Source organism: Felis catus, chromosome C1 (assembly GCF_018350175.1).
Source record: "Felis catus isolate Fca126 chromosome C1, F.catus_Fca126_mat1.0, whole genome shotgun sequence".
NCBI lineage: Eukaryota > Metazoa > Chordata > Mammalia > Carnivora > Felidae > Felis > Felis catus.
This window is the reverse complement of record NC_058375.1, coordinates 135,946,704-135,971,371: the sequence shown is the minus strand read 5'-3', so window position 1 is coordinate 135,971,371 and position 24,668 is coordinate 135,946,704. Positions and strand designations below refer to the sequence as shown.

The following is a 24,668-nucleotide window of genomic DNA, read 5'->3' as shown; positions in this document are numbered from 1 at the left end:
TTGTTTATTCTATAAATATTTAGTGAACTTCGTAACTTTGGAGCAGATATGATAGGCAATGGAGTAGCAATTAACAAAGCATGAGTTTTCCATTTCATAGTGGTCAGTCTAATAGAGTCCATAAGCCTGTGAACTCCATAATTCCATAAAACTTTACATGTGATTTCATAGGTGACATCTAATATTCAGTATCTCCGCCCAGACATCTCAAAAAGAGTGAATTCGTTATGTTTCTCTGACATCTGCACTTGTATATTCCTCCTACTGGGCTCCCTGTTTCAATGAAAATATTCAATTGCTTACACCAGGAACCTGAGCTTCAAACTAACTTCCCCTCTTCACTCCATCCCCATCTCTGCACCAATCATTAAAGCATATTTGAGCAACTTTCTCAGTACCTCTAGAATTTGTTCACAGTTATCACTTCTGCTGCCATCCTATGTATTTAGCCCTCCATCCTCCTTCTCTAGGACCAACATGACACAAGTCTCGCCTTTTGTGTCCAAACTGCAGCCAGAATGATCTTGACAAAATTCAAGCCTCTTTGTGATCACATTTTGATCATAACCTTTCAAAGACTCCATAAACAATCTCAAAGTTATTGATGTAAATGAGTCAGCAAATGAATTGTGGTCTCTCTCTATGCTCCTTCTACTTGGCAGATCCTTCCAGTTTCATGTGAATGCCAACCAGGCCAGCTCCACTCACTCTTCAGGAAACTTCATTTTCCCTAAGCAGCTTTACTCTTCCTGCAAAGACCAGGTTATGTCCCCTTTTATGGGTTCTTAAAGCATCTTGTTTCTCCACATCCTAACATACATTACTCTGCATCATTAATTGCTATGTTTTCTGAGTAGATTTCATTAGACTGCAAGGCATTTGAAAGCTAAAATCATGTGTCTTTCTACATTGCTTTATCTGTAGCACACAGCAGACCAGGAAACATGGGGTAAAGCAAATGAATTTTAGCATTTACGTGATCAAAAACTCAACGCCAAACTGTGGAAATATATGTGTTGCTTTTTTTTCTAGCCTTTAAATACTTTGAGTAGATTGGTTTGACTGTTGACAGATGTAATGATATACATCTGATAGTTATGGCACTTATGTTTATAAGCTGTGTTGTATGGCATCAGTTCTCAGATGGTGAAACAGTAATAGGTTCTAGATTTATCCTTCAATCATACCTCAGACATACCACACAGCACCCTATGCACACCCTATTTGTTTTAAAATTAGTATGTTTGTGAAAATAGTTTAGAACCCATTAGGACTGGCTATTTAAGGCATGAAACTTATAGAAATCCAGAATCCCAGGTGTGTGATTTTGTTCCTCATAAGGATCCCAGAATGCTGTTTTTTCTCCCATTCCCATTTTCCTCTCCTTTTCTGCCCTAACCTTCTTCAAGGGCAAAGAGAAGTGACCTAAAAGGAGACCCAGAGTGAGATAATGTTCTTTCCTGCATGAAAAATCATCAGGATCTGCAGCGATCTGAGCCCTGAGACACAAATCTAAAAGATTTCCTTTGAGCTAGAAAAGAATAATTGGAAAAGAAATTATATTGAGTACCTAATATGTGTCAGGTGTTCCACTGAACTCATTGTTTGGCAGTGGGGAGGGAAATGGACCCATGAATTCAACACATTCTAGAGCCATATTGTGATACATGAGGCTCCCTGAGGCTTCCTGAGAACCTTTCAGGGGGTCTGCAGAATCAAAAATATTTGCCTAACAATATTAAGACACTTTTGCCTTTTTCACTTCCATTCTCTCTGGAGTCTACAAGGGGGTTTTCCAAAGGCTACATAATATTTGAAAAGATGACTAGCTTAGTGAAGAAGCAGATGGGAGAACCTAGATATTAAAGAGATTTGCTAAAATGTAAAACAGTGGCACTCTTCTCACTAAATGTTTTGTTTTGGAAAATGTAGCTATCTTTCATGAAAAGCCTATTTATGGCACAGTGATAGATTCATTATTGTTTTTTTTTAAATAAATTGATAAGTATTTTTTTAATCTCATTTTTAATTTTTGGTAGGGTAAATATTGATAGATATGATACTCAACTGTTAAATGTCCCCAATAACTTTTGTGTGGATCAGAGTTCTGGGACCAAAAAAATTTGAAAACTGCTGACATGGATAATGAAATAATCCAAAGAAGAGGCATCTATTCATCAATGATATTGCACTGAACATCCCTGGAGCTGAAATAAGTCCAGGTGCGGGCGATGACCAAGTGTGGGCCCCACACTGGGGGCACACTGTGGGCCCCATTCTGCCATGTGTCAGTCAGTCTTCTAGGACTGTCAGTACTAAGATAAAGAGAGGCTCATAACCAGTACATCCATGTAAATATCAGGAGTAGGCTTTCTCTGAGTGGTTGAGGACACAGCTTGCAGGACATTCTGTTGCCTCTTTTTCAGATCATTGATTCAAAGAGCATCATCATTTAAAAAAATTTTTTTTAATGTTTATTCATTTTTTTTTGAGAGAGAGAGAGAGAGAGAGAGAGAGCAAGTGGGGGAGGGGCAGAAAGAGAGAGAGATACAGAATCTGAAGCAGGCTCCAGTCTCCAAGGGTCAGCATAGAGCCCAAGGTGGGGCTCGAATTCACAGACCACAAGATCATGACCTGAGCTGAAGTTGTTCTCCAATCTGTTTGCAGCTAAATCTCAGCAGTTGTTTGGGTATCATGCCAAGCAGGTATGTGATCAATGGTCATAAAGTTACCAACTGATTGATCAATGATCTTGCCTAAAGACTGGCAGAGAGCATGACTTCATTGTTGGTCGACTAGTCTATTATCCACGTAGCAAATTACTTCTATGAATAAAAGCATTCAGCTACTCTCTTACTCAATGTAACTGTCTCATATTCTGAAAGAATGAACACAAGGTCAGTGCAAGTGTCCTCAGTGCCTTGGGAGAGGATTTTAGGGTTTCTCTTTTTAATAGACTTTTGCTAAGAGTAGCAAAGGCACCATAAAAAGAACAGTTAACGAAACTTGTTTTCTTCATTACCAAACTTAATATAAATACTTCAACATGAATGTTCTTCTTTTTTTTTCTTTTTTAAATTATTCATGAAGTCTTTGCTTGAGTTGGGGGGGGTTGGTGATATACAAGAGAAATCTCAGAAATGATTGCCACAGGAAAGCAGTAATACGATAGTTTTGAACCCCAACTAATATAAGGATGATGCATAATCCAAAAAAATATATATAAGAAAATAAAACTAAGAACGCAGGTTAGTCCTTAATTTGACCTACATTAAATAATTATCATGTAGAGGTAAAACCATAGCTAATTTCAAGGACTCCAGAAGGCTTCAGCTTAAGTAAATGAGATCTTAGATTTTACACTCTGACATCCCTTGCTTTTATTTTTCCCTCAGGTGCAAACTCACATCAGGACCTCTTTCTGTGCAATTAGCAAGGTAACTGCCTACCTAGCTGGCATTGCCCCTTTTCATTTTGGGGTCTGCAAGCATTTGCCACTTACACTCAGATCATGTTTTTGTGAGAGGCCACAGAGTGACTTTCTTTAAAGCTATCAAAGCCTTCCTCATTATCCTTTATGGGCTGTGCAGAAAACATCTCAACTATTAGGCATTTCACTGAGTGCAGTAGAATGGGGTTTCTGGCCCCCTCCAGTTCCTTGGGTAAAAGCTCTGTTCATAATCAGTTTCTGGTTTTGTAAATGACCCTCAAGAGGTTCCTTCCGGTCCCACTTCAGTTCCCTTTTTAGTGTCCCATTGATTTTCCAGACTTTAGGAACGTGTCCTTAACTGCTGCTTTTCCACTGGCTCTCTCTACTGAATGCTAAAGGAACACTTTGTTACTTCATACACTGAGACTGGAATATCTTGAAAACTAACACACCATTTATAACAGTACAGTTTACAATAGCATTTCCTGCAGAAAGAAGGTGCCTTTCTCAGAAAGAGAAGGACAATTTCTGCACCCCATTTATTTTCAAAACTACAAGCAACACCCTTGTTTCTTGTCAATAAAAAGGAAGATAGACTAGAGCAGCAATCACAATACATAAATGATATTATTTGTCCCCAGAGTACCTACCAAATAGTAATTCACTCAAAGAGCTTGCATGAATTATAAATGGCAGGAAAGCACAGAGAGGGAATCTTGGTCCAGACCCACTCCAACTGCTGTTACACGAACATTTTAAAGTCAGACTAGCCACACCATATAATGAGCTTGCAAAGATATATGATTTACTTTTGATTCCCTTCCTGTCCTAATCTCATTTTAAATAATACAGGGACACTATAGAAGCTGTGAATCCAAAGATACATTGATTAAATTTTAATATCGAATAAGCTAATCGATATAGAATCTGAAAAACCTCTTGAGAGTGGCGGGATTTTCAAAAAGATGTCCCATAGGTCTGACCCACCGCTAAAATAATAACAACAACAAAATCATCAAGAGAACAACAAGAGAAAACCTTGGATCTTTAACTATATGCAGAAGTGGAAGACAGAGAGATAAGCTTGCAGAAAACTTGGGCATTTATGTAGCATTTGGTAACGTAATGATGTGCACTGAAGGACTCTGCTTTGACCTGACACTCGGGGCAAAGCCATTATTGTTTCTGTTGCTGAGAAAAAAAAAAGAGTATTCATGTTGTAATATAACATATTGTTATATTGTCCAGTTCTTTTCTAGCCTCTATAATAAAAAATCGTAGTCATTTTCCAAAGAAAAGTCGTAGAACGATCAGACCATAAGCTCTATAAATAAAAATATCCCAGAGAATTTCAGTCTTGTCTCAGAGTACAGTATTCATGTGTCCTATTTTCTTATTTTTTCCCTCAGCATTTTCCTTGAGGTTCCTTTGAACAAAATAATCAGGGGGAATTGGGAAGGTAAAAGGGAAGAAATCTTTTCCTCTTGCAGAAAAGAACAATTGTACAGGAGAATTTCTTACACACACGCACATGTGCGCGCGCACACACACACACACACACACACACACACACTGAAAAGCAATAGTTCAGTTGAAACAGAATCGTTATCAGAAAGCCTGTGTTAGGAGAAAGAAAAAAAGATATAAAGCCAAAGACTCATCTGAATGATCCTAGTTAAGGGTCTTACCAAAGAGACAGCTTAAGTTATCTTTGAAAACTGGTGAGTTGCCCTGCTTGGCTGAGTTTGAATTGAATGTTCCCAAAGTAACATTTCACAAACAGGGATACCCTTCCATTTCACACTGCTCTTTCTCGAAATAGCAACACCATTTAGCAATATTTCATATCAAGACAATTACATTGCAGAATTATTATAGTCTTAGTGCTTCATTAAAATTAAAAAAAAAGTTAAATCCCTGTTTTGTTGAACACAAGAAATGAATAGTAAATATTGATTTAGAATGAATGCAAACATTTCCCTAGGAGTGGATAATTACTGCCTTTCTATGCAAAACACTTATATTTGAAGAAGCACTTCACTTACTTTGCCATGCGGTATACATTCTTTAGTACATTGTAAATTATACGTTGTCCTGGACAGTGTCTGCTCTATAATTTCTTATGTCTCTACACCAGAGTCAGTATGTAATTTTAAACTACAAAGTTTCTGCCAACTAGGAGAATAGGCTTAACTCTTTCTCTTTGCTGGGTTCTCAAATCCTTACATGAGGGGATCTGGAAAGCCATAGAACAGATGATCTCAGATCTGGGGCAGTTTGGTCTCTGTTTTTAGACTAGCAGAAATGCCACTAGTTAACTGGCCACAGACTTACAAAGTAGAGACTAAATGGAATATAGAATGTAGGTACCTAAGCCAGTTTACAGCCTATCTAGAAGACATTAATTAAATAATTAACATTAGAAATGTGGAATGAAGTGTTTCAAATACTTGTTGCAGAAAAGGTTTAATTAAATACGGGGCTGTCATAGTTAAGAATGTCTTTTGTCAAAATCTTTGATCTTCATGGTTTTGTCCTGCTGCCAAGATATTTGCAACATAGCACTATTGAAATTATGTGAAGGATTATATTTTAACCATTTCAATATCATCTAGATAGATGGTGATTTGGTTCAAAGGTTGATGTTAGAATACTTTTAAATGGATTTCTTAATGTAGAAATACTAAATAGTAAAAAAATTACAAACGATCGTGTACATCATATCATTTTTACCTATAAAATTACCCTTCTCTAAAGTAATAAAATACTCGCAAAATAACATATTAGAAAGATTAAAGTATTCACCATTCAATTCCCAGTTTTTATAAAATTGGTTTTTGTTTATTTGTTTGTTTGTTTCTTCCACATGTAAATTATACCATACAGTATTTGTCTTACTTATTTCACCTGCCGTAATGCTCTCAGAATGATGGTTGCCAGGGGCTGTGGTGAGGGGAAAATGGGAAGATGTCGGCCAAAGGTTACAAACTCTCATTTATAAGAAGAATAAGTTCTGAGGATCAAAGGTACAGTATGGTGAACGGACTTAACAATATGATATTGTATACTTAAAAGTTGCTCAGAGTAGATCTTTAGTGTTCTCACTACACACACGCAAAGAGTTAACTGTGTGAGATGAAGATATGTTAATTATCTTGATCTTGGTAATCATTCCACTGTCTGTGTGTGTATATATACATTACATATAATATATATTTTACTCATATGTATACTCATGCTGTACATTTTAAATACATACAGTTATGTTCGTCAATTATCCCTCAATAAAGTTAGAAAATATATAATTTTTTGAAAAAGAAACATTAAGGTATATGAGGAAATAAAGTCAAAGAAATGCAAAATTTGGAGTAAAGTTACTCTTTAGGAGATAAATGAGATGAAACCAAGTACTTGTTTATGTGTGTGGGTACAAAAGTACATCTCACTTCTATAGAATCCTCACGTTCAAATCCTGTGGGATTTAGTTATTTATTCTCTCTGGTTTCAAACTTCATATAACTTTCTACGTCTTGGACATATTAAAGTTTACAATATAGGAAAGAGAAACTACGAGGGCAACAATAACATTTCAATAAGATTATACCATTCATGAATGTGTTTGGAAAAGGTCGATCAAACTTTTACCCGTTTCCATGTCATGCAGTATCTTGTGGCATCCATTGAGCTCTTATGTTTATACCCTCTTCCATTTTTGGCTTATTTTAGACCAACTTGCCTGGTCATAAGAACTGCCTGGGGAGTTCATTAAAGAACAATTCTCAAGACCTTATTTCAGAAAGTCTGACCCGATGAGTCTGGAACCGGGCCCAGGAAACTTTCTTTTTTTTTTTTTTTTTAATGCTCCAGATAATGTTTTATGATTAAGTTTACTAAGCATGATTCTAGGCCTTCAGCTAACTTATCCTCAATTTTATGTTTAATCAGTGTGAGCAGTATTTTCACTAGTTGTGCTTTAGGGGACAAGGGGAACGTCTTCTCTCCAGCACGCCTGTTGCAGCATTAAAGGAAAGCACAGCTAGGATACAAAAGTAAAACTAATTAACAACAGATCTGTTCTTCAAAGAAGGTATTGACAGAGGTGTATGTCCAGAAAAAGGAAGATGAGTTATTCAAGTGCAGATTGAAAAGGAAGTAGACACAATAAATGGACACAGAACTCAGGGGGCTGGATGGAGAGAAAACAGCTAAGTCAACCAGGTCATAAGTGATCTGAGCTCTGCTCCTTGCAAATAAACTAATTCCTACAGTTCTCTGAGAATGGACTTAATCTGCATAAGATTAGGTGGATTTTGAGGATGTTAATTTTTTTTAAATGCAAATGACAATTTCATAATTCCATAGAGGGGTGCCTGGGTGGCTCAGTCGGTTAAGCGGTTAAGCATCTGACTTCAGCTCAGGTCATGATCTCACAGCTTGTGGGTTCGAGCCCTGCATCAGGCTCTGTGCTGACAGCTCAGAGCCTGGATTCTGCTTCAGATTCTGTGTCTCCCTCTCTCTCTGCTCTTCCCCCGCTCGCGTTCTGTCTCTTTCTCTCAAAAATAAATAAAAACATTAAAAAAGTAATAATAATTCCATAGAAATTATGAATAGAGACCGTATTGACGAATTTACTAGCACAGAAAAACTTTTAAATGCCAGATTTGATCAGAATCATGTAAATCAAGTCCAACCTTGACTGCGTCTCTGTAAGTGGTATCAGGTATTTTGGAAGAGAGCGGGGTAGATGTCCTAGATGATGTCAATTCTAATGTAAATGGCATTAATGAACATCAAAGGTATTTTTAACAGTAAATAGTCAAATTTTACAAGTTGTAAAGGTAACAAACAGGTATGTTACTGTGTTTGATTTTGTCCATTTTGTCCCTCCACATTCCTAACCACTCTAATTACTGAATATTGTAGAATTTTTTCCCTTCCTTAGGGTGCTTGTTAATACATAGGCAGTAGAGGAGGTGTGGGCAACACATCAAGGTTCTTACTAAAGGGAAAAAGCAAAAAAACAAAAACCCCAGAACAGGGTCTAGAATCCAGCTCTTGACAGCCCTTGACTCCACGTGTTCACTGGCTTTAGGAACATTTCCAAAATGTGAAAAGGTAAAAAAGAATGTGCATCTTAGAATCAATAACATGTAGAGCGCCTCAAGTAAAACTAACAGATCGGCAGCCCCCTGAGGTTTTAAAGATGTTTATCAAAGAAACTCAAAGACTGATAAATAAAGGTCTAGGAATGGCCAATCCCCAAGTCAATCGCCAGGACGCTGATACCATGTCCGGGTGACCTGAGTTGCTTGAAATCACTTTGCCATAGCAGGAGAACCTTTGCCCTCTCAGATGAGGTCTTGAAAGACAATGGACAGGAAGCATATCTCAGAGTAGCCAGACTGGGGCCATGAAATGCTTTCTACCACCAGAACAAAGGGATCCTGCTCCTCCAGTCCAACGGAATACGGTATATGCCAAAAACTCTTGACCACTCCTTCTCGCCTTTACTGAATAGTAATCTTAGTGAATTTATCCACTCATTCCTTCTCCAATGTCCACAGAGGTGGTAATTGAAAATACCATTTAGCAATTGTCATTAGGTTATGAAATTGCCACATCTGTGTCAGATTCCAGGCAAATACACATCCCTCAAATATCCTGAACCTGCATTTTGGACGTACTAAAAAAGTAAGGTGTGGGTTTGTAACTCTTCTGAAAGGGGTGAATATGTTTATAGTATAGAGGAGGGTTGCGTTATTTTAGGCAAGGACATTACAAAATTGTTCAGATATGAAAAAGAGCATATGTAGAGAAAAATGGCCCACAATTGGTAACTGGTAAGTGTATATCCACTAGACATATTTGGAGGAACAATCTAGCCTTCATTATGAGAAGGCCACCTCATTTTGATATGGATCCTCTAGGAATTCTAGCTGTCAGATCACCTACACTGGAGAGCATATTTGCCAGCATGTGTAGACAGCCTGCCTAAAATGAATCCATTGCAGAGGAAAGTAAATCCTGGAGAGGAAAGGGAGATAGTAAAAAGGAAGAGGAAAGAGGGCAGAGGGGAAGAGGAGATAACAGGAACCCATGGATCAGAATTCCTAGAAACATGAGAAAATGTAAGAAAAAGTGTGAGTTGGTTTCCTGTCATGGTCAATTGAAAGAGGCCTCATTAATACAGAATAAATTGGCTTTTGATTCAAGTTTTATAACAGCTTTGCAAAGGTGGGGTCAAATAAGAAAACTCTCATTGACTCCCTGTCATTAAGTCAGTGAGAGTAGAAAGAGGAAGCAGATTTTGTATTTTTACTTCCACAGAGAAATGGATCTAAATTTACCAGGATGTACAACCAGGAACTATCCTGTTAATGAGGTCAATACCAAACAGCCATAATAACTAGCAATTATTGAATTCTTATTATGGTCCAATCATTACACAACATTAATGATATATCTATATTAACCTTCCCATCCCCTCAACAACCAAATGAAACAGTTTTACTTGCTCCATTGTACAGACGAGAAAACAGACCTAGAGAAGAGAGACAATTTGCCCAAGGTCACACAGCTAGCTGGGACTGGAACCTGGGCTCCTTGCCCTTACCCATCTATTCCCTTAACCACCATGCCCAACTTGGGACAAGTATACCAAATGGAATACTTCCCAAATACCAACGAAAGTCTTGTATTTATCTTTATCTCCTGTCCAAGTCCAGAATGAGAGAAAAAAGTCTTTTCCCTCTGCCAACAATACCACTAACATTGCTACATTGACATTATTCAGCAAATAACTTTCACTCAGTAATCATGGTGAGAACTTTCTGCCTAAACATTACAGACTGTTTTCCAGTAAGCACAAAGCCAACTAAAAATAGACCCCCCCAAATTCAAAAGTAGTAAAAGGGGTGGCATTTAATTGCTATTAATTCTACTTCATGATTTACTTCAAGACCTGACTGGCTGTTGGACCCTGGAACAGAATGTAATTTGCTTGGCTATTACTCAGCATTGATGTTCAAACTTACCCTACTTCCGTCCTTGTGGCAGGACACCATTTCAGAAAGCTGAGTGTTCAGAGGAATGTTACTTCTGCAAACAGCGTTCTTAACGTCAGAGGATAAAGCATCACAGCTATGGGGAAAGTTGTGCATCTATCAGGAAAATATTCATCGGCCTACCCGGTTGGTCATGCCCTTTCCCTTTGGCTATCTGGATATATGTTAGTCTGTATTAAAACATCCGTGAGATCTCCAATCTTAATTATAAACCTTGAGGGATAAAAGTCCAGTGCAAGTTACTTTCAGGTATAATATTAGAACCTCCTTCTAACTTCTTTGCCTCAAGATTTGCATAACTGTGAGGGCAAAGAAATCAAATCATAAAAATGCCAGATACTACAGATTCGAAATGAAAAGTAAACCAGCCCCATGCCAGTTTCTTGCTACAAGTTCCAGCGGAGACCAAAATCAACGTGACTGAGAGAAGATGTAGTGTAGAGAGAAAATCTCCCAGGATAATCAAGGGATAGATTTCCAAGTCTATTTCCCCCCACAGAACTGTTTTGTTTTCTCACATCAATGAGCTAGAATAAAATGTGGATCCCATGATCAAGCTGGCAGAAGCCATGCTCCCTACCTGGATGCTCGCAAATTGTAAATCACAACTTTACAAGGATTTAACTTTTCCCTTTCCAAAATAATCAAATGTTGTGGTGAGGGGGCCACTAATCATGACAAAAAATATACTGCAAATTCTTTCTTTTGGTGCCAAGTCCAATAAGTTCCCTGAGTGAAATTAAATGCACGATCTTATTCCAAACCACAGCTTCCCTTGGGGATGTTCAAATCTCAAGTGGGGGCTGAAAGGCCAGTTGTATCAAAGCCCAGGGTTACACCCATTTTTTTCAAGTTTTTTGTTTTTTTTTTTCCTTTTTTAACTACTGCCTGTAGTGTAAATGGCTCAGGCCCCTGCGCTTTCCAGCCCTTACAGTCAGATCAGCGCTTCATACTTTCCATACTCTGCCACAAAAAAAGTGGGCCGGTCGCTGACTTCTCTTAGTTTCTCACAGTTCTTGTTTATTTTAAGAGATTCTCTGTTGAACCCCAGGGACAGGGGGGAAAAAGAGGAGGGGGGGGCGAGGGGAGACAGAAATCTGTTATGTTGTAAACAATCACTGGCTACATCTCTTAGATCTGCAGTATCACAGGAATTAGAGATGGAAAAGACCCATTAGCTCATCCTGTACACCCTATGCCAACACAGCACTATTCCCTACTGCAGATTATCTCTTCTGAGAGCTTTTAATATGTTTAAAGGGCAGCCAATGATAACATAGTTCCATTTTATTTCTTTTACTGCTTTGTTCTGTCCAGTCTACAACATGCCATCTCTAAGAATGGCTCCAGGGTGACTTCTCAAAGGACGTTTGACTGCCCATGAAGAATTAAAACAATATTTGTGCTATCCAACAACTATGTTCCATAAGTTCAGCATGGAAGCATCCATAAAAACAAATTTAAAAGAGCCAACATTTAGTCCCAGGGATGGAAATGTTACATGAAAAGCAATTTTGCCATAGACATAGTCTATATAGCTAGTACATTATACCCCAAATACACTGTGTGAGTATGCATATATGTTCACATAAAGTGCACACAAATACTCCTCAGTACCCTGGAGTGTTTCTGTTTCCGAAAGTTTGTGCCAAATGCTGCATAATCCACGAAAATGTGATCCAAAATATTTAAGGTTATGTTTCTCACAATTTTCTTCTTATCTCTCTTAAGTCACACATTTTAAATGTCAACTTGTATGGAGAAATATTTAATTTCAAGGATACTCCTCCATCAGGAAAGTCTTTAACTCTTTCCTAAGGAGTTTTGTTTTTTCTTCTTTGTTCTTACCTTAAGATAATACAGAGTTGCGGCTTCCTTTTTACATGTCAAGCCCTGGCATCCTTACATATTAGACTAGCAGTCCTATACATCAGGGAAAGAAACATGAAGTGAAGGAAACCTAGAATGATGAGCGAATGGCTACCATCCCAATCTATTGTCTTTGAAGGCTAATTGGAGATAAATCAATGTTAGTGTTTGTAAGCATACCATCTTATGCTAGTGATTAGAATCCATCCTAATAGAATATGTATTTTTATTATGTTACACTCTAAGGTATATAGTTTTTTTTGGTATAATGCAGAATACATTTTAATTTTTAATACATTCAGTAAGTTTTACCATCTTTGATACACAGAGTAGAAAAATATAATTTCTTGGTAGTCTACTAAAAGGCAGGATAGTTTAGTAATCAGGAGTCTGGAGCATGAATTCTTTACAAGTTTTGTGATTGTGGGCACTACCAGTGACTTTCCTATGTGAATTTGGCCAAGCTATTCATCATATTTAATCAGTTCTGAGATGTCATGGACTCTAACACTGAGGATTATTTTATGTACTATCAAGAAATTAAAAGTGATGCTAATTAAATGATGACAGTATGCATAGAATTTTTTAATGCAGTAGCATTATATATGTCAGAGGAATACTGATGCCATTTTGTTTCTTTAAGAGGGTTATACCATCGCCTCTTTTTCCCAAACCACTTGAAATCAGTCTGTAAGTTTTGATTTTATGATTTTTGATCTGAACGCAAGGCATAAAACAGCAAGTTTTGAGACTATAAGCAGGAAAACACTTTATAAAGCAATTACAGGAAGGTGGGTAAAATCAGTAAAAGGGTTTAAGAGGCATAAATTTCCAGTTATAAAATAAATAAGTCATGGGTATATAATGTACAGCATAGGGAACACAATCAACAATATTGTAATAATTTTGTGTGGTGACAGATGGTAATTGGACTTATTGTGGTGATCATTTTGTAATGTATAAAAATATCAAATCACTATAATATACACCTGAAACTAATATGCTGTTATATATCAATCATACTTCAATAAAAAAATAAAACTAAGAAGCAATTAAACTAAACATATGTAGTTGCAACAATCCACATATAACTCAAATGAAGTAAAACAATATAATTATCTATGACCAAGCACATTCATAAACAAACAATAAAAACTATGCCATGACAACAAGCAAACCAATTTTTTTAAATATCAGAACATTCAGCAAATTAACAGGGGGAGTTATGGGAAGAAAATAACTGAGCAATTTTTGAAATCATGCAAACCAATTTTTTTTTTAATTCAGGGGTTGCTACTAACCAGTTGAGTGGTCTCAGGAAATTTAATCTCCCTGGCCTCAATGTGTTAAATTATTTAATTATACAACCTATTGAAGTGTGAGACTTAAATGAAATAAAATATATAAGGGTCTTCCCCTGAAGCTTGATACATAGCAAACACTAGTAAATACTAAATACATTTTAGTTTAGTTTTTTTTTCCATTAAAGTGCCAAGGATCAGTGGAGGTCATTTATAGCAAACATGATTATTATGAAGGTGGGAGCAGCAAGTGTGGTGATAGAAACAATAAAATAAAAGGAGCAGAGATTAAGGACAAACCTAATAATTTCTACAAAGGCCTTTATTAAAAGGCAAAGGTCTGTTTATAAAATCAGTGATTGATGGTTTATACAGTACTCCAAGAAAAAGAGCCTCACTTATTCCCAAACAAATGATATGATAGAGAAATTCAATGTATTTTTTGTAGTTTCAAGAATAGAATTAAACTGGAGAACTTTGGAAGAAGAAAGTTTGGGCTCCATAAGATTCTTCTCCATTCTTATTTTGGAGGGCTTTGAGCTTGTTCTTCCCTTGACAAAAGCTCTTCTGATGGCTGGTTCCTAGGAATACTCCCACCCTTCAGAGTCCTCCCTGACCCCCTGGCTAATGGGGCTCATTAAGCCTTTTGCAGAACCCTGCTCATTTTCTTCATAGCTCTAATAAGAATCAGTTATTGTGTTGTTCACTTATTTGTTTAGCTGGTGACTTAAAGAGTGGCATGGTGCTAGGGTGAAGAGCATGGGCTCTAAAACCATCACACCTGGCTTAAATCCTTGCTCTGCCACTTATTAGCTGCTTCTCTTTGGCAAGTTACTCACACTCTCTTCCTTACCTATCTATGAATGGGGAAAATAACACTTCCTACTTCACAGACTTGTTATGAGGAATAAATGAGTTTATACGTATAAGGTACATGGTAACAAACCTGTAGTATGGTCCCAATAAATAGTAGGTGCTGTTGTTTTGTATTATCTTCCTTTGTGTTCCAAAGCATATCTTAATGCCTGGCACATAATTGGCACTCAATAAATGTGTATTAAAGAAATGAAAGAATGAATATTCTGAAGAATCTTCCTTATGAGGAGATTTCCAACAATGGAAATCATTGCTCTTTGACAATCTAAGTCTGTCAGCCGACAGAATTGCTGAAATAATTCTTAGAAAGGTTTTAGACGTCATTCTACAATTATGTCGGAGATGTAACTAATTAATTACTAAGGTCTCTTCCAACTGGAAGATTCTGATATTGATCTAAGATAGTGCTCTTATCCCTTCCTCTGTTTGGGTGCTAGTTTTCTTAAAGGTAAAGTTTTTTGACTAGATACTCTCTAGTGTCCATCCCTTTCGAACATTCTATGTAAGCGAGTTGAATCTGTTATTACATTTTTCCTTCAAAAATTCCCATAGGAGAGGAGTTTTTCATTTGGCAACTCAAATAACTTGGTTCAATTAGCACCTGGGACAATTTTTCTACCCCAGGAGCAGAGAGCCCTGGCAACTTGTGACTGTGCTGTAGTCACTGCCATTTGGTGACAGAAACAGAAACAATCCATTCTCCATACCTCCTCTTTCCATTACTGGATTCTCCTTTACTTCCCACCTACCGAAGCAATATAGCCTCGTCTTATACGAGCAGCTCGAAAGCAGAGGAATTTCACCCACACAGCTCTGCAGAAATCAGAGCCAGAAAACTCCTATTAGGTCCCTCAAGCCACATCCCTTCCAGAACAAGAACATCCTCTTCAACTGACATTTCAGATCTTCTTCTGGCTCCAAAATAGGGCTGTGCTTCAGTGGTTCCTGTATGTGGTTTGAATAATAGTTTATAAGCATTCTGGGATCCTTCAAAAATAAAGGTTCCATATAAAGTGATATCGCTGTTTTGTTTGTTATAAAGGTTTGTGAGTGTGTGTGTGTGTGTGCGCGCACGCGCATAGGCGTGTTTGCTTTATCTTCCTAGGAATAGTCACAAGCTTCCTCAAAGAAGAGAGTGTACCAGCAAGTCTTTGACCTGCTTTTTTGTCAAACTTCTGATGGTCAGCCATTCAGAACCTGGCTGATTAATGCCCCAATTGCCTTGCTGTCAATGTACAACAGAAAAGTTAGTTTTGTAAGTAGTTCAAATATTATTTAAAGTATTACATGTTAATTATTGCTAATATATTTGCTCACATTTTTCTCATCTTAAAGTGTGTATTTATCTATTGTCAATGTGAACTCTGCTTAATTTTAATTACATAACAATACTTTATTGCCTTTGGATATGAAGGCTTGTAACTGTTAATTTGCTGAACATTCAACATTTAAAAACTCTGCTTGTTTCACTGTGCTGAACATACAAATTCAACTTAACATTACTCCAGGTGACAAGAAAGTCAACTGATTCACACAAATGTCAACTACCATTGGGGATGCCGCCCAAATTCTTGGCTGCCATCCAGCTTCTCTTCTCTCTCAGGGATAATTTCATTACTTTTTTGTTAGGAAAGAAACATGAGGATGGGAAACTAAGTCCAAGATGACATGGTAAGTGCTACCTTGCATGCTCCTTAGGCTTTTTTCTCTTGAAGAACTTAAGGCAAATAGCCTAGAAAAAATATTTCTTTCTACCACACGCACAAACAAAATAAGCAAGATTGCACCCACTTTACAGAGATGAAAGCCTGATTGTGGAGAAATAGGGTCACTGGTCATTGTAACTTAAATCATAGTCACAGAGACGGGAAAGGGCCAAAATCTGTCTCCTAAGTCCCAACCCATAATCATAGCCAAAAGACCACATTTTCTTGAAAATCATCAGAAATAGAAACTACAAAGCACTCTCCAAAATGTAAAGTGCTACTAAAAGGTATCATAGTAATAAAGTTCTGAACTGGGAGAGTTTAGGCCCTCCGTCTGAAACTATATTAAAAAGAAGAATTATTGCAAGGAGTAATGCAATATATTCTTAAGAAATCGCTATTATTTTGGATGATACAATAAGTTACATATTTATCAGGGACGTTTCATAAACTAAAGATAATTTCCTGATTTTAAAAAGCTGCTATTCACATCACAAGGCTCTGGATAACAGCCGTCTACTCTGACATGTAACTAATAATGCAGAGAAACCCAATTGTGACCCATAGTTGGGAATGAACCTCAACTTCTAAAACATTCCAATTAAACAAGAGTTCAGAGAAAGAAACAGACAGATATAGACTACTTGGAAATTGCTAATTTCAAGCTCTGAACAAAGTAGAACAAGTCTTCAAAAGAACAAACAGAAAAAAGGGGAGCTCAAGGGATAAATAGCTATTGAAGAGAACATTGGGAACACAATTTTTGGATCAGTTTAGAAGAACAGACACTGGGTATAAACTAGCAGAAAGGTTATGTTGAATAAGGGGCCAAGTGAACAACTAAAGGAAAATAATAGGTTCAGCAGTTTTCAAACTATAACAGTAAATAAATAAACTAGTGTGAAAGGATATCAAGATTTCCCTAAAAGGAAGGATTCCTCATAGGAATACAGTCATTGAAAGTAACATTAAGACACCGGCATTGATACTATCTTCACCAAAATATGAATTATTTTTATCTGTCTCTCCATTTAACACATCTTCCCATTTAAACTCAGACAATGCCTCAACGTGGGAAAGTATTAATCCAGAATTTTTGCAATTTAGGGACCATCGAGGTGCTAATAGAGTCAGTGAGTCTCATTTCAAGTTCACTTTGAGTAAGGAGGACCACAGAAAGGCTGCTCAGCTCACTGCATTGAGAATTCAAAAGCCTCATATTGGCTTAGCAGGAAGTCTGTAATCAATTATTGCTGCCTATCATGGCCACGGGAGTGGGGGGAATCCAAACCCACCTGCCATTTGTTTGATTTTCTGATAGTCCAACCCTCTGAACTTACCGTTGAGGAATCTGAGACATAGGGAACTTGCATTTAAGCAAAAAGAGCTGAAGTAATTGGCCTAAGGGTATATAGATATTGGGTTTGTTATTCTTTACTGAATGCAGGTACACTGATGTCTAGTTCTTTACCCCTCCTTCTTCCACTGCACTACAAATGCTGATTATTTGGCATTCTACAGGAGATATAAATCATGCATAGTTATACTTCTGTAATAATATAGTCTTAGTTTATGCTACTATAAAAATCTTAATGCTTAAATATATTCTTAAATTTTTTCAAGCTACTAATATCTATCTTTCTGAAAAAAAATTCTTACTAAAACTTAATTTCTCTCTCTAGGACATTTAATCCAATAAGTGTACTGATTTTCCTAGGTCTTGTTCCTTATTTTTTTTTTCTCTTTCCTTCTCTCTGTATAGAGAGTTTATAAATCTAACTGACTTAATCCCATTCAGTGTGATACTAAAACTAGTAATGAAGTGTAGAGGAACCATTAATATACCAACTTCCTCTAAAATGCACAGCAAGGTGCCCTTGAGTAATCTCAAATTACTAGCCATATTCCCTTGAAGCTTACAGCAAGAAGTATGGAATATCCATTGGCCCAGCACTTACCTTCTATAACCATACCCAATATAGAATTACTTTTCAGAAATCCAAATGAAATGTTATGGGTAACCAAATCGTTATTATAATTATAATAATTGGATATCTCATATCCATACCAACATAAAATAACCCAGTACTAACCCAGTTGTTCATCACTTAAATTTCCCCACATCATTTGGGTTTTTTTTTTCACTTTGTGTATAGGTTATATTTATTACAAAACTTACTTGAGTGCACTTGCAAAGCAAGAAAAGCAAATTTCTCTACAAAAGGCTCCCGGTGAGAAAACACACAGACACTGTGAAGATGGGTTGTAATCGAAGTGCCTTATGTGCACTTAGGTTTTTTTCAGCATATTTTTCTGTCTATCTTTAGTTGAGTGGTCACTGGGAAGTTAATGGTACGTCTCTGGTATGTGAGCCTTCCTCTGAAAAATCCTTTAACCCAGGCTACCCTTTATAAACTATAGCAGGGGATAGGAAAGTTATAGAGCGTATTTTATGACTGTTACTGCTCTGTCTTTCAGCTGCCCATTGAAGAGATATTTTGGCATGAGTTTACCTATCATGGCAGCGTGGGCCCATTGGGACCCATGGGAGGTTGTGATGAGGGGCTCCATTAACCAGTTTCGTTATCTCAGGAGGCCCACAGGAATGACACACTCACCAACAGTAAGGCTGGTAAAGCTAGAATGTCAAATTACTTTGCTTTGGGGTCAAATCTTATCAATTTCATATGAAAACCCTTTCTACCTCATGCTGATCAGGGTCTCTGATTTGCAACTGTGTATGTGTTTGATTAATAAAATGTGAAATAAAAATGAATGGATTATTCTGTTTGAACATTAAAATAGTTCAAAACACAGAAAAGACTAATTTATATTAAGGGCTTAAGAGTCAACCTAATGTTTTTCATAATGATGATGATGACAACGCACTAGCTAAAACTTTTATAGCATTTACTAAGTCTCAGGCATTGTTCTAAGCATTATACATACACTTATTCATTCAATCATCACGACAACCATTACAGGAAAGAACAAGTATTAGCCCACAGTGGAGCTGTAAAGTAAGAAGTGAGAAAACAGGGACCATCAAATGACATTCCTGTGGTCATATGGACGGTAAGTGCTGAAGTAATCATTTGAACCCAGGCAGTGTGGCCTTAGAAACCATGCTCTCAACTTCTACAGGGAAGTACTCTGCTTGGAGCCTTACTGGTTTGCTTGTTTGTTTGTTTGTTTGTTTGTTTATTGTGAGAGAGAGAAAGAGTGAGTGAGAGAGAGAGAGCACACCTATGGGGAGGGACAGAGAGAGAGGGGAAGAGAGAACCCCAAGCAGGCTCTGCACTGACACCCAACACAGGGCTTGAACTCATGAAGCGTGAGATCATCACCTGAGAAGACATCAAGAGTCCTATGCTCACCTGCTCAACTGACTGAGCCACTCAGGCATGGGGTCTGATTATTAATTACACCAAAGATAACACAGCACGGTGACTTCCTTACATGTAAAATTAGGGATATTGACAATAGTTTTCTCAAGAGTTATTGATAAGATTTAATAAGTTTTTATTTGTAAGATTATACACCAATACTTGGCACAAGGTGAGTTCTGTGAGGTGTTTGCCAATATTAATAGCAATACTCTTTTAAACTACAAAGCTTTTTTTTCTTCACTTGAGTGCAAATCAACCTTCTTACCGGTGTTCAGTATGGGTAACAAATTAACTTTTAAATGACTTTGCTGTTCTCTAGCTACCAATATGCAAGGAAATTCAATTGACTGCCTAAAAACAAACCGTTAACTCACTGTATTGATAAAAGTTCAGGTGAAACACTCCCTTTGCAAGCAGGGAGGGGGAAGGGAAGGGGAGAGGAGGCTATACATTGAGCAGAGGTGCCTGTCACCAGGGGCCTCGGTGCTGCTAGGGACTCTCGTTGAGTATTTTTTTTCCCCTACCTCATCACAATCACTCCTGTGAGACTGGTAAGTTACCACTAAATCTGTGTGCATAGAAACAAATTCTTAAACTATAACATCCACCACATGATCTATACATTCTTTGGGCTAGCCTATCATTGCATAATATTATGCGGTTTTAATAAAACTCCACCCTTTGAAGCTTTGCTGCGGAGGAGAATGATTCCACAGCAGCTTTGAAGTATGCTCCCTCAAATAAAGGAAGAGAAAAAGCCATTGTTTATTTCACTACTATTTAAGAGTTAATGAGAGATTTGCACCTGTACAGCTGTTGTGGACTGAAACTAGCTCACAGAGTGAATGTGTTTTCTGCTTGAGACAGTTGTAAATGCCTTGAGTAAAAACACTGAGGACTGCTAATGGATAGGTTTATTTTAAAGCATGCCATCTGCTATCAATCATAGAGAAGTATAGGAAGCAAGTTTGGCTGGGCTCCCTCCTTGCGAGCCTGATAAAGACAGGGCTCCAGGACTCAGGAACATTGAGTCCTCAAGAGAATAAAACATCAAACCTACTCAGCAGCTCCACTAACAATAATAAAAATGCCTCTGCCTAAAGGTGACATTCTGAATTTACGATTATTTGTGTCTATAAAGTGTATTCTTTGGCTCCTGACTCATTCTGACTGTCTCACTCTGAGAACAATACATTAAGCCTGCCTGGAGTAAATGGAAATCCTATCCTTTTATTAAACCAGCAGCCAGTACCTGAGACGATCTAATGCCCTGTACGATCGCAGAAGATTTTCAGCTCTGTTCTGTTGCTTTTTTTCAAAATTTTCAGTAAGAAAATTACAAGTGAAATCTATGTCAATGTACAGAAATACATAAATAATGTAGGCAATTTGTGTTTCCTAAAAGACAAAATAAAATGAGATAAAATGAAAGAGTGAATTGGAAATCATTGTACTATTCTTATATCATGTGCCTATGACAATGCCATTGGCAAATTACATATTAGAGATACGTGTTAGTAACATTTAGAACCGGTTGCTTAGAGTTATTATGTTTTGTATGCCGTATGGACCAAGTATGTTTTCCAGAGGACAAAACATTATTTTCTCGGAAATCTTCCAGCTGTGGAATCGTAACCAATATTGCTTTCAAAAATGGATCCCAAAGTATTCCTTGAAAAATGTCGAGCCTGGCTTATTAAAAGTGCTGCCTGCTGAAATCCTCAGTGGATAAAAATGAGTTGTAGTGGCATTGGAACCTTCCATAGCTTATAATGTTAGATTCTGCCTCAGATCTGCAGCTTAACTTAATTCTACTGTTAGCCTGGAAAACAGAGTTGTGGGTATTTAGGGAAAACCCACCTGGCCAGCAAACTCATGAGCCTAATTAAAGTTAATAGAGAAATTAAAAGAGGAAAACATTGGCTCAGCAGTGGTAAGAAGAAATGTATAAGGCAACAGAAATTCAGGGCAGCGACTTACATTTTTGTATTCTGCATTTGGTAGAAGCATTTCTTCCTAAAGACATGAAAGAGGAAGTGATATTATTTGACTTAGTATGTTTTATGGGCGATCTCTTACAGTTCAATAAATAATTTTCATGCTGAAGGAAATTAATGTTTTAGGTTAAATAGTAAAAAAGTGGAAATACTGATTCAATCAATGAGTACACTTGCAGATCCGCTATGTGCCCAGCGTTCTACTAGGTTCAGTAATATGAGGAACTTTAGTAAATTAACACTAGTTTATTAGCAGTAATATTAGTAAAAATATTCTCATTATATGTGATATTAGTAAAATGCTTTATCCTCACCCTTTGTGGAGAAAAATGTCTAGCTTTGGACTGGATTGAATTCCAGAGCAATACTATAGTGCCAATCTTAACTAAATTCTTAGACACAAAGCATACTATAAGAGTTCAGAAAAGGCAGAAAAGCAAAGTTTGCAGTAGCCCGAAAAAATGGGTTAGGAAACCTTGTATCATTTCCTTAAAAATAGAAAGAAGACATAACGTGAATAAAAAAGAGCCTATAATTTATACTTACAAGGACATAAAAGATAATTACCTACTGAAATTTCAGCATACTTTCTGGTGCAATAAGGGGTTAGATGTTGAGTCGAGTAACAACATACACCTAGGGCAGAAGGAAGCACCGACAATGCTTTAGTCCTTTGATAGCAGTAAAAAAAAAATTCAAATATCCATACTGATGAAGCTGGAAATGTCTGCGTAAAGCAGGTGAGGTCAGAGTCAGCACAGCCAGTAAAGGGCACCTGCCTCATCTACACAGACAGGTGCCTCTACCCAGCACACACCTATCCTAGGGTTACCAGATCCTGCAATGTAGCAAAGGAAGCTAGATACCTGGCTTTTAAGTAATACTTCCCTCATGGCCAAACTAAACACCTTACCACTGGGAGACAGTTCCAGCAGTCCTGCTCGGGGCCCTTCAACAGTCCATGACATAGAGACTCCTGAATGGTTAATTTCAAGAATCCTGAACTTGAGTCTAACTGCTACTAAAAGCTCCTGTATTACATTTGATGTCCTTCTACCCAGTGGACTCACCTAACTTTTCATGAGGCCAGCCCTCATGAATTATTTTAGGGAGCCAGTCTGTTTCTGAATGTGCTGAAGGTTAGTGGGTTTCTTACACCAAATTTCGAATCCCTGACAAATAATAGAGGGGAACACCAATGAAACCAGCACTGTGGTCGAGCCTGTGCTACCACACTTAGACTTTAGTGGCCATATCAGGAAGAGAAATACCTGAAGATCAGTGCACCAATTTGTTTCTTTAAACCCGAATCATTTAATCTCTTTTCTTGCTAAAGCAGTGGTCAATGAATACGGTAAAAGAATTAAAACGACATTCATAAAGTGATTTCTAAAAGATTTTAATGTTTCAATAAAAAGAATGGAGGAAGAACTCATTAACTTAAATATCCCTACTAAGAAATTATAAATACTCACTGAATTATAAGAAAGTTAAGGGCGACTGGGTGGCTCAGTCAGTTGAGCATCTGACTTCGGCTCAGGTCATGATCTCGCGGCCCGTGAGTTTGAGCCCCGTGCCAGGCTCTGTGCTGACAGCTCAGAGCCTGGAGCCTGCTTTGGATTCTGTGTCTCCCTCTCTCTCTGCCCCTCCCCTGCTCATGCTCTGTCTCTCTCTGTCAAAAATAAATAAACATTAAAAAAAATTTTAAAAAGAAAGTTATAATACCAGGTAGGTATTATGTGATGTTTTCACAGTTAATATTTGCAACATAATATTTGCAACATACATGGTGATAAAGGGAAGAGTTTAAACCAAAAAAAAAAAAAGCCACTCTTGAGTGTCTGGAAATCTTATTTTACTATACTATTTAAAGAAAGACCTATGTGAATTATTTAAACGGTAATGCCAGTTCTAACTACATATAATTCTACGGTGGGAAAATGTTTCCAAAAACATTGTGCATTTATTAATTTGGTCAACAGCTAGTTATTGACGCTTACAAGGTTCTGTGTTTGGTGCAGGAAAAAGATACCTAACTAAAGGATCTTTGTGTTACTGGATTGGAAATCATTTCTTTTAGTTTATTTCCCTTGCATTTTTGACTAGTCTCAAGTTCAAAGTCATCTATGTTAAAAGTGAGATGCATAAATAGCAACAGATTCAAAGACAGAAGCTCTTGCTGCATACCAACACTTGTCAGACATTGTCTACACAGCATGCTAGGCTATTATTAATATTGTGACAACCTTTTCCAATTTAGAATGTCAAACCACCCACAATATGGAGAAACAGGTGACCATTTGGGAGGTAAATATGCCAACCAAATAATCCAACCACAAGCAAAATCAATGACCTACATGTAAACAAAGAAAGAACATTAACAATAAAATGCCATCCATTGCCTATTGGAACAAGCTACGGGCTAAGGCTTGTTCTAGCTCTATCATAAAGTTACTATAACCTTGATAAAAGAGATATCACCTCTCTGTGTTTCTTGTTTCTCCCCTGGGAAAACAGAGAGCGAAACTAGGTGATCTCTTAGCCCTCTGCCCTATCTAAAATCTCTCATTTGTTTCAAGCTATTTCTATGTCTGAGATGGTTACACTAATGAAAAACTTTTTTGAACTTTGATACGGATGTTTTCATAAATTATATTACTTACAGATTAGGATAAGCATTTTTGCATCTAACAAAGAGCATTTTCCTCCTTACAAAAACAGTTTTACCTATATCTACCTAATTATCTACCTATCCATCTATGTGTCCATCCACCCTATCTGGAATGCCAAGCTACAGAGAACATCACTGCTACAATTTTGGTGTATCCCCTATGGATCATTTACTTGTGCAGTTACGCATGTATGTATTTATACAAAGCTGTCATTAAACAGTGTCAGTTTCTTATTCTTCTTTTTCCTCCCGTCTACATTATGCCAAAAACCCTACCCCCTATCTTCGCAGACTTTTTAAAAACACGACTGCAAAATCTTCCATTAGATGGACATATCACAGCTGATGAACCACTTCCCAAATGT

At 37.3% G+C, this 24,668-nt stretch overlaps 1 long non-coding RNA gene across 1 annotated transcript in view; it reads right to left on the bottom strand.

The window, feature by feature from the left end:
* Positions 1-23,250, bottom strand: part of LOC123379142 — a 34,796-nt gene extending 11,546 nt beyond the window's left edge. Inside the window, exons 1-3 of the long non-coding RNA XR_006583183.1 lie at positions 23,108-23,250; positions 22,200-22,268; positions 21,616-21,651 (exon numbers count right to left, since the gene is read on the bottom strand). This is a non-coding gene — a long non-coding RNA (uncharacterized LOC123379142). The remainder of the gene's footprint in view (positions 1-21,615; positions 21,652-22,199; positions 22,269-23,107) is intronic.
* Positions 23,251-24,668: the final 1,418 nt, after the last annotated feature.